Raw genomic sequence first — 10,914 nt, 5'->3', positions numbered from 1 at the left:
TCCTGTAAATTGTACTTTTATATCTACCATTAGTTCTATCATTGGACAGTAGAACATCTAAGTAGTTGATGGAAGTTTCTCCTTCATTATAAATAAATTCCAGGAAATTAGTGGACTAAGGTGGACGACTGTGGTGTTTACCAAAATAGTTTCCTGTATACATTTTCTTTGGACTACAGGCTTATTAGGGAGACTTTAAATAAAAATTGAGACATTATTAAAAATGATGAAACATTGTCAAAATTCTCGGAGTAAGTCCTAAAATCACTTACAGACAAGGTCAAAACCTTAAGTCCCTCTTAGAGAAGAAGAAGAAGCAATATCCCAGTAGAATTAAGGGGATATCCAAGTGTGGTTCATGTTCTCAATGTAAACATATAATGGTTAACAATCATGTTATTATAAACCATAAAACATATAAACTGAATGGTAAATACAACTGTGAGGCAAAAAGTGTTACCTATGTTGCATTGTGTAATTTATGTAACGCATTTTACATTGGGAAAACTGAGCGGAAAATAAGACAAAGAATATATGAACACTGTTATGCCATAAGTAGAAAGGATTTCAGTAATACTTTGGCCAAACACTGTTCAGGTTACTCTGGCCATTCCTTCAAATTTATAGTTTTACAACATAGGTCTGAAGATACCCGAGGTGGACCATGGCAAATAATGTTGGAAATAGATGAGTTGATGTGGCAGATTAAAACTAGAGCCCACACTTTTCCAGGTATCAATGATAGCCTTTCTGTTAAGTGTGTTTTGAGACTACTTTCTTTGAAAAGATGACTTTGTCGTCAATTTTTGAATAAAGGGTATATTCTGTTTGTGTTTATTATTTAGTTGTTTATAATAGTATAAGTTGTGTCTTTTTGCAGTTTGATTTGACTACAGTTTGGGTCTTTAAGCAATGTTTTTTATGTTTATTGAGAACCTATTTAACATATTTTTAACTTAAAAAGGCTTAGCACATTTTAAATTTTAGGATGTTTATTCTGTAATTTTTAAAACTTTAAATCTCACACCTTTTATTGTTTTTTTCTTGAGTTTTAATAAGAAATAAATGTAGCATTATGTGTTTTTAATAGTTTATTGTTTGTGGGTTGCTGGTACAATGTTGCCAAGGTAACATATCACCCACGTTAAATGGTGTATTAGGCTTAATTGGATAAAAGGAAGTTTGTTGATGGTTTCATCTGTTTGTCTGTAGAAGGCAAGGCAACGTCCTAGCCGAAAGTGTTTATCTTAAATAAATATCACTAACTTTATTTTTTTGCTGGCTCTCATAGTGTTCCTTTTGCTTATTTAGCTATATATATATATATATGTGTGTGTGTGTGTGTGTATATATGTCAACATATAGATATATATATATATATATATATATATATATATATATATATATATGTGTATACATATAGCTATACATGTATATATATATATATATATATATATATATATATATATATATATATATATATATATATATATATATATATATATATATATATATATATATATATATATATGTGTATATATATATATATATATATATATATATATATATATATATATATGGTTCAATTCAGTAACTCGAGACTGTAAAGTCAAAAACCCATAAGCGCGAATCTGAATAAGCGCGAATTCAAATATCTCAAATTCGTGCTTATACATGTCAGCTACAGGATGGGATGTGTGAGTCGGGATGTTTTACGCAAGTGAAGGTAAGTGATTGCATGTGTGTGTTTTGTAAGTTGTGTGTGTGGGTTAGGGTGGGAGGTGGGAGTATGAGTGTGAGTGTTGGATGTGTCTGTATTTGTGTGTGTGTGTGTGTGTGTGTGTTTGTGTGTGTGTGTGTGTGTGTGTGTGTGTGTGTGTGTGTGTGTGTGTGTGTGTGTGTGTGGCAGTGTAAAATGGCTGTGTGGTGTTTTTTATTTTGTGCATTAGTGCAATCTCAGAGTTAGAATATATAAGTAGGGGGTGTGGGGGGCTGCCCTCCACATGGGGGATGCAGAGGGGCTTGCCCCCCATGTGCATGTAGTGTAGGGCTTGTAGTTTATGTGATGTGGGTCGTATGGTGTGCGTGTTATGTGGTGTATGTGTTCTGTATGTTCAGCGTTTTTTGTTTTCTTGCTTGTGGGTTTCGGGATTTTTCTTGGTTCGACTTTACAGTCTCGAGTTACTGAATTTCGAGCATTCAGTAATTTGAGATTGTGAAGGGAACTATGTATATGTGTATATATATATATATATATATATATATATATATATATATATATATACACACATATATATATGTGTGTGTGTGTGCGTATAACATGTATCCATACCTGTAGTGGAGTCATACCTCAGCACCAATAGTCACAACCTCTTAGTGCAAGGGGATGTCATGTAAGTAGTGCAGGTATAAATGTAGAATGTTGCTACAGTAACAGGGGTTGTCTTAACAGAAATTTTGTCTGGGAAGTCACATCTGATACTGCCATGTACTCTATCAGTTAATGACAGACATCATAAGATCATCATAGTGCAGTACCACACAAATCACAGTAATGATCTGGATTACTGCAGAGCTATGACCAATAAATGTGGATGGTCTGACACACTCTGGTCAGTCCAGAGGTATACACAGAACTCCTTTGTGCAAGACGTGTGGATGTTTACAGCCATGTAAATGGGGATATCACAAAAATACTGGAATAGATAAGCTCATACGGTTTATGCATTCACACACTCCTGTCTGTCCTGACACATATTAACTGGAGGAGCGGAGGTCACAAGCCCACATACTACCCACTAGTTAGTGACATACATCTGTTCAGCATCCCACTGTGTTTTCAGAAATACACAAAAGTTATGGAGGCCTGGCACCAGTATATGTGACAAATATCTGGACATAACATCACACTTGGTAAATACACTGAGCTGGTAGGCAGGTCATAAAGCACTGTGCAAACTACAGGCAGATTGCCACAGCACTGGCCTACATTTCTTATGGGGAAATACACATGTACTTGCAAATATAGAAGGCACTACAGGCATGTAATGTAACAGCACAGAGTAACAGGCACCAGTGTGAAAGTGCATACCCACAACCAATCTGAACACTGCCACAGTCACATATGGTAAGCCTAGTTAATATTACAGTGTATGGACTGTGTGAACAACACCATCCTCATATGTGCCACTCACACACTAACCCTACATATACTGGGCCAATATACAGTGTAGTCTGATGCCTGATTGTGGTATGGGACATGTGTCGGTCTGGCTGTACAAACATGAATGCCAATGGGGCACCACACACTGGAGCAGCATGCAACATCAGATAGAACAGGACCAAGAACTATGACATCTACCACAGTCTGTACGCAGGCCAAGTTACATATTCACAATACACATTCTGTCAACAATCACCATAAGTACACAGACCTCACTACTGTATACACTACAACAGAATGTCCAGGTTTTGTCCTTAAATATAAGGCCTACTATATATAACATGTCTAGCAGTCTGATATCTCACTGGCTTGTTATCACGTATGATGGCTGTAGATAATGATGTACTGAACATATGCACCTCTTACTGCATGACATATGGACAAAGGTTGACATACTTGGGTTTGGAGGCACAAACACAGGGCCAATATTGACATGTTGCTGTGATAAACTCATACATTTACTGGTGCAATAGGGTTTGTTGTGACATATGTTTTCTGAGGGATATGAAGTCAGTAACTCACATGGATTTCACCATGTACTGACTGCAGTCATCAGAGTATGCTACTACATTTCTAAAGACAGGAAATGTGTGAGTAACACAACACATTTAAGACTCCAAACTCTGGCCAGTCTGCAGATAGCCTTGCAGGCGAGTGATTCCTCAACCACATAATACTGTCATGTCAGCTTTGAAATCATGTAGAACAGCCATATCCACACAAACCCTGTTAAACCAACATTACTTCAAATGTAGAAGAGCAACAATTCCAGTCTGTCCCCCTCCTGTTTGTTGACCTGTCTCCACAGTGTATTTTGTAAGAGGTATTTTCAACTACCCTCTATGATGCTGTTTGTCAAACGCCCACATTAAGTCCTGCTCACAGTGAAGGAAAACGGCCAACACCCACATGAAGTGCTTAGTTATAGGAGTGTGTTTCCATGCAATTGGCTATAGGAATGATACCACAGCTGTTCCACATGCAATTAGCAAGTGGGGGACTGCAATTCATGCACAGGCCATCAGCTGATCATGAGCATCACTTACAAAACTCAAGCTGCTGCCAAAGCAAAGCAGATATACTTTTCCACATCCACCAGAGAGGGAGTGAGAGAAAGAGAGAGAGAGAGAGAGTAAGAAAGGAAGGAAGTAGGAAAGTAAGAGCCAAGCATGTTTGTGTATGATCCATGTGTGGAGAGTGGTATCTGAGCATTATGAAGGTTGCCTATATTGTGTTCTAATCCATACTGTCACATGGTAATTACACATGGATGTACACATTTATGGCTGAGGATTGTCTACAACAATTTCTACAGTGTTTGGAAAATGTTGGCCTTGTAATGTGGACAATGGGACATGTCACTCCTCAATATAATGATGTAGCAAAACTGCAATGGATCCTGTCATTACACAATCACCCCAAAACCCACACAGGACACTGATGACACGCACACAAACAAACACTTACCAGTACTGAGTTTCAAACCCCTATCAGACTATGTATTGCTATTACATTATTATGCAGTTATTGCATGTGCCATGGAGCTTACATGATGGAGGGCTGTCCAAAGATATCTTTGAAGGTGAGTGACATCAGCAACAGTGATAAAGGAGGGATATAGTACATGTGACTGTCCACAAAAGCAGGTGTCAAGGAAGACACATCCACACTCTCTCAGGGAATCACATACATTATCACAGTCACCAGGATTAGAATTCCTCCCTAACTAGTTTGCTACACTACAGTATTACAGTTATCACACATGCCACAGAGCTTAACCAGCTGATATATGGCCAAAGGGTTATTTCAAGGTGACTGACAGCAGACATGCTACAGTAGGCAGGGCAATTGGAGGTTAGTGAGTGAGAATGGCTTCAAAATCATTAATCTCCACAGACAGACACACACACACACACACACACACACACACACACACACACACACACACACACACACACACACACGCACACTTTCCAGTACTGAGATGCATGGGCTCATTGCTTCACAGGTGTGTAGTAGGTGACTGTCCTGAAGGCTGTACAAGGCTAGGCAAAGGGAATACCTTGGCATCAGGCCACATGACAATGGTCTCCAGTGTGGCTCAGGGGTGTAGTCCCTGGATTGACCCCCACAGGTGGGTATTGTATTCACCATCCACTCATCTGGGTTACTATTGTGGGTGGCCAGTGCTGCACAATGCTTGCCATGTATGTGATCTATATTCCTTAACATGGACAGTGTCTGGGTTGTGCACATGTCCCGCATGCATGTTCTGTGATGTGTGGAAGTGTACTTGAGGTCTCTGGGGCATGCTGTGTGGACAGATTGTTATCTTCTGATGTGGCATTCCTGACTTCATTTGGTGAGACCTGGCTATGGAACTGATGTCGTGTCTGCACCTACGTTGACAGCATGATATATGTATTCAGTGGAGTTAGTGGCATCTGTCCATACAGGGTATGTGTATAAGGCCCGGTATTCACTTTGTGGGTTACATTTGCAGACTGTACAGTTCTTGCAGGCGTCCAATGGGAAACACAGCAAAAGGACCACTGTAAGCATTTATTTCCCTACTCTAGGGATGGAACAGGGTGCCTTGATCTTTTACTTGCTGGATAACACACACTCAAGTCAGGAGATGTAACACATCACAGTACTTTCTGCTGTCATTGGCACTGTTGTGATCAGCAGGCATATATTGAACAACAACCACACCATGGTTACTATCTGTGAGGCAATATGCAGGGAACTACCAATATAGTGGTTGTTAGCTAGCAAAGTGTGTTTGTGTAGGAGATGTGGGTGGATAATGTTCTCTGAGTGATACAAGGGTTGCCTACATCGTTAATCAATCCATAATGTCACATGTAGGGCTATGGATTGTCTACACCAGCCTCTCTGGTGTTTGACATCTGTTGTCCTTGTAAGGTGGATATTGTGACTTATACTAGGTCCTCAACATAATAATTTAGCAAAACCCGAACCACAATGCATCCTGTTATTACACAGTCACAGCAACCTCAACACAGGATACTGATGAAAGAGATACATGCACACACACAAACACACTTGCCAGTACTGAGATTCAAACCACTGTCTAGCAATGTATTGTTATTACAGTGTCCCGCATTTATTGCATGCACCACAGAGCTTATGTGATGGTTGTTGTTCCAAGGTCTGCAAACAGCTACAGTTAACTTTGAACCTAACACCACTCTTAAGTATTCAACTGCGGTACCACCTTTAACATTCCTGTAAGAAAAGTGCAGTCCGGGTCTGAACTGTCTGCCAACAGCTACAGTTAACTTTGAGTATGTGTCTAACTGTTTGAGCCAATCTTCATTTTCCCCTGGAGAGCACTGTGCTTTGGCTGTAAGCAGCCCCCCACCCACCCACCCACCACCACACACATCTTCCACTTTCTCTTATTCCCTTCTGTTAGCAAATAGTATCCATAACTGATCAATACTGTGTGTTTGTTTATTTAAACTATACCACAGTAGCCTACTGATACAAGGTTATCCTGGTTTTCCACCTGAGAAATTAAGACAAGACTTACAGTTTCAGAGCAGTGCTTGGTCAATTGTGATTGTTCTTAACACATACTTGTCTTGCTTTGTGATTGTTTCCAGCCCCTCATACAAGAACCTAACAGGGTCTCTACCTGCTTCGCTCCCTGCCCTGCCCCCTATTATCTCCCGCCCCCAGTGGTCCCACCTTTATTGCACTCAAACCCCTCCCATCTTTCCAATAGCCAACCACAGCGCTAACCCAACACTACCTCCCCCATATTCCCTCTACTATCACACCTCCTCAACTGACATGTACAAGCATACCTTTCCTTTGCTCACTGCATGCACTCTCCTTGCATATCTTACATCCTATCAAAGCTCCATCATTCCCCCACTCATCCACTACCACTGTACTACTACTCACACCACCACCCATGTCTCACCCATACTCAGCTCCCCTCCCACCAGCTCAAGAACCATCCCTATGCACCCCCACATATTCTACCAACTATATTACTCAAACGTAAAGCATCCCTACAACTTAACATAGTAACCCTCCCACCATACCTATTACCCACAGAGAACAATCATAAAATTTCCCTTATAAACAAACACATTCAAAAACTGAGAAAACTAATAATCTCATGCATATCAAAACTAGCCCTAAGTGGAGACATCCACCCCAACCCTGGCCCTACATCTCCAACCCCAATCCTCATAATCAGACTAGAAACCACAACTTCTCCCATATTACAGCCAATAGAAAGCCAAGTGATTTCCTTCTACTAAGCCTAAATATTAGAAGTATATCCAACAAAGTCCATGAACTCCATGCCACCATAGACTTATACTCCCCAGATATAGTCATCCTGACAGAAACCTGGCTAAAACCCCACATTACCAGTGAGCAAATACTCCCTACAGGTTACGGCATACTAAGAGTAGACCGGCTAAACAAAAAAGGAGGTGGTGTAGCTATAATATTTAAACAACATCTAAACACCCAGATCTTAAAATCATCAGCTCCACAAATAGGCAATGAAGAAATAATATATACCAACCTCAAAATTAACCGAAACAAAACCATCAACATAATTGGATGCTACTTCCCACCTGGCCAAAACATCCCTCCACTAGAAAACCTCCTCAGCTGGTCTACCCACAATCTCCCCCAAGAAACTATCATCTTAGGTGATTTCAATATTGACTGGCAATCCTGTTCTGGCAACAATCCAACCCATCATGTACACCTTCATGGCTTCACCCAACAAGTCCAGTCACCAACAAGGATAAATAAAAACTCCAGCAAGCACTCTACCCTGGATTGGATACTAGTCAGTAAGAACCCCCAGTCATATATAACAGGCTGCTTATCAGATAGCCTCAGTGATCACTCCCCAACATTCCTACTCAAAAAATACCTGTAGCAAGCTAAACCTGTCATCTATCGTCAAATACGTAAAAAAATAAACTTTAACCCACTCACATTCATCTCATCCCTCAAAGAATGTAACTGGCATGCTCTAAAGTACCTCAGTCTAGATGACGCAGTTGAATCTTTTAATACCACCTTCCTGAGCATCCTTAATTACCATGCCCCCATAAGATTTTCCAGAACCAAAGCACAACCCTCCCCATGGCTACAGAAAACCACTAAGTCAGAAATGAAAAACAGGGATAAAGCCTGGGAGCACTGGCGCAAAACCAAAACCCCTGCAGCTAGACAGAAATTCCTAGAACTACGCAATAGAGTCAAAAAGCTGATAAAACGGGACAAATTCCAATACTACCAGTCTGCCCTAAACTCCTCACAACACAGCCCCAAACAATTCTGGTCCTCCATAAACTCCATCCTCCACCCAGGTAAAGTCAGTATCCCTCCTCCTAACTTCCCTCACTCCTCAGAAAATATTGCTACCTCATTCAACACACACTTCACCCAAACCATACTATCACTAGCTAAACAACACAACCCTCCCTCCAACCCACACCTTCAACTGGTAATCTCCCAACTACCTACTCTTTTCTCCTGTACCTACCTCCAACATAAAAAAACTCTTAACTAAACTTAAACCCATCAAATTAGCAGCAGACAACCTCCCAAGTGAATACCTACAAATCACAGCTGATGCTCTGGCCTACCCAGTATCCATCTTGATTAACCGATCTCTGTCAGAAAGTTATATTCCCACATTGTGGAAAGTCTCACATATAATTCCCCTCCACAAAGGCAGACCCTCTGCAGAACTAACCAATTACCGCCCCATAGCTATTCTCTCTCCACTCTCCAAAATACTAGAGAGATGCATACACTCTCAGGTCTCACACTACCTCCTTACTAACAACCTCCTTTCCAGTACTCAGCATGGTTTCCGACCAAACCATAGCACCACCACTGCCTTACTCTCCTTTACTAACACTATCCTTCAGCATAAAAACAATGGCTATCTCTCCTCTGCTACTTTCCTAGACCTATCTAAAGCATTTGACATGGTCCCACACAAACAACTTATCTCTGTCCTCAATAACCTATCCTTCTCACAATCAGTCACCAACTGGTTTCAGAGTTACCTGTCTGACCGCAAACAATCCGTTGTATGGCAGAATGACATATCTCCCCAACTACCTGTCTCCATAGGGGTTCCCCAAGGATCCATCCTTGGACCCCTACTTTTCTCTGTTTACACCAATAATCTAACCTCTGCCACCAAACATGGCACACTCATCCAATACACAGATGACTCTACCATCATCTTCTCAGCCCAATCCCTACCCAAACTGCAAAAAGTCACACAGGAAGCCTTTTCCTCTGTTGAAACATGGTTATCCGATGCCCAATTAATACTCAACCCAAACAAAACTAAACTACTCCTCTTCCAACCCACCAAACATACTCAAAACAACTCTCACTTTAACATCACAGTAAAAGACAACACCACTATATACCCAACTGAACACACCAAATTGCTAGGAGTGGAAATAGACAATAAACAAAAATTTGACATTCACATATCCATGACCATAAAAAAGTCCACAAAAAACTAGGAGCATTATACAGAAATAAACAATTTCTCACCAAAGCAGCAAAGATTTCAATAGCAAATTCCCACCTTATCTCCACCCTACTTTATGCCTCTCCAGTATATACCAACCTAAGGCAATGTGATCTAAACAAGCTAGAGACCTGCTACAACAAAATCGCAAAATCCATCACAGGGGCATCCTACCGTAGTCACCACTGTCTCTCACTTGCTGAACTGGGCTGGCTTGAACTCCCTCACCTCCTTCAGTGGTATCAACTCTCACTCACCCACAAACTAGTAAACCATCCACTAAATGTCCCATCCCTCCAGAATCTACTCCAACCCTATCGCACCACCAGACCACTAAGATCCAGCAACAAAAATCACTTGCAGATCACTAAAGCCAATAACTCTGCTGGTGAAGCACTATTCTCTTGCGCTATAGCCAAATTATGGAACTCACTCCCACCCACAATTACCTCCGTACCATCATGCACCAACTTCAAAACTTTATTAAAAGCGCACCTAAAACATGCTGGCTATGCCCTTGCAACTCCCACTCTAATATCATCCACCCCATCCAACTACTACCTTTCTTTCACCTCCACTAACTACCTTGATGATAGTAAGCTCAGATGCTCATAAGCCTAGTACTTATTATACAGCAGGAACTTCTCATTGTTACATTTGTTAATGCCTGTTATGTACTTCACAGATAAAGATTCTAGTTGTCTACTGATGTACTATGTTCTTCATCTGTAAATATGTTGTAAGTAATTTCTATGTTAAATTGTTAATTGCTATGTAATCCAATGTAACTACTGTCTGTTTATTTTACCGTGGAGCTTTTCTCCCCGGGCCTCTGCTGAAAATGGACCCACGTTCAGTCGGACACTCCCGGTCAACAAATTTAAATAAATAAATAAAGGTACTTCTAAAGTCAGGAACATCACTGGCCCTTGTAAATACTGGCATTGGGTGATGTAGTGGGTGATAGATCCCCAAAATAATTTCACCCTACACGCACACATTTACATTTGCCAGGGGTTAGGTTCAAACCTCTATCTAACAATCTTTATGGACCATTATGGTTACGCATTTACCACATGCACCACTGACCTTACATGGTTTAGGGTTGGCAACAGGTACTTCTCAG

The sequence above is a fragment of the Protopterus annectens genome, chromosome 1.part2 (genome assembly GCF_019279795.1).
Source record: "Protopterus annectens isolate FY-2018-M chromosome 1.part2, PAN1.0, whole genome shotgun sequence".
Taxonomy (NCBI): Eukaryota; Metazoa; Chordata; order Ceratodontiformes; family Protopteridae; genus Protopterus; species Protopterus annectens.
Note: the sequence above shows the minus strand (reverse complement) of the source record.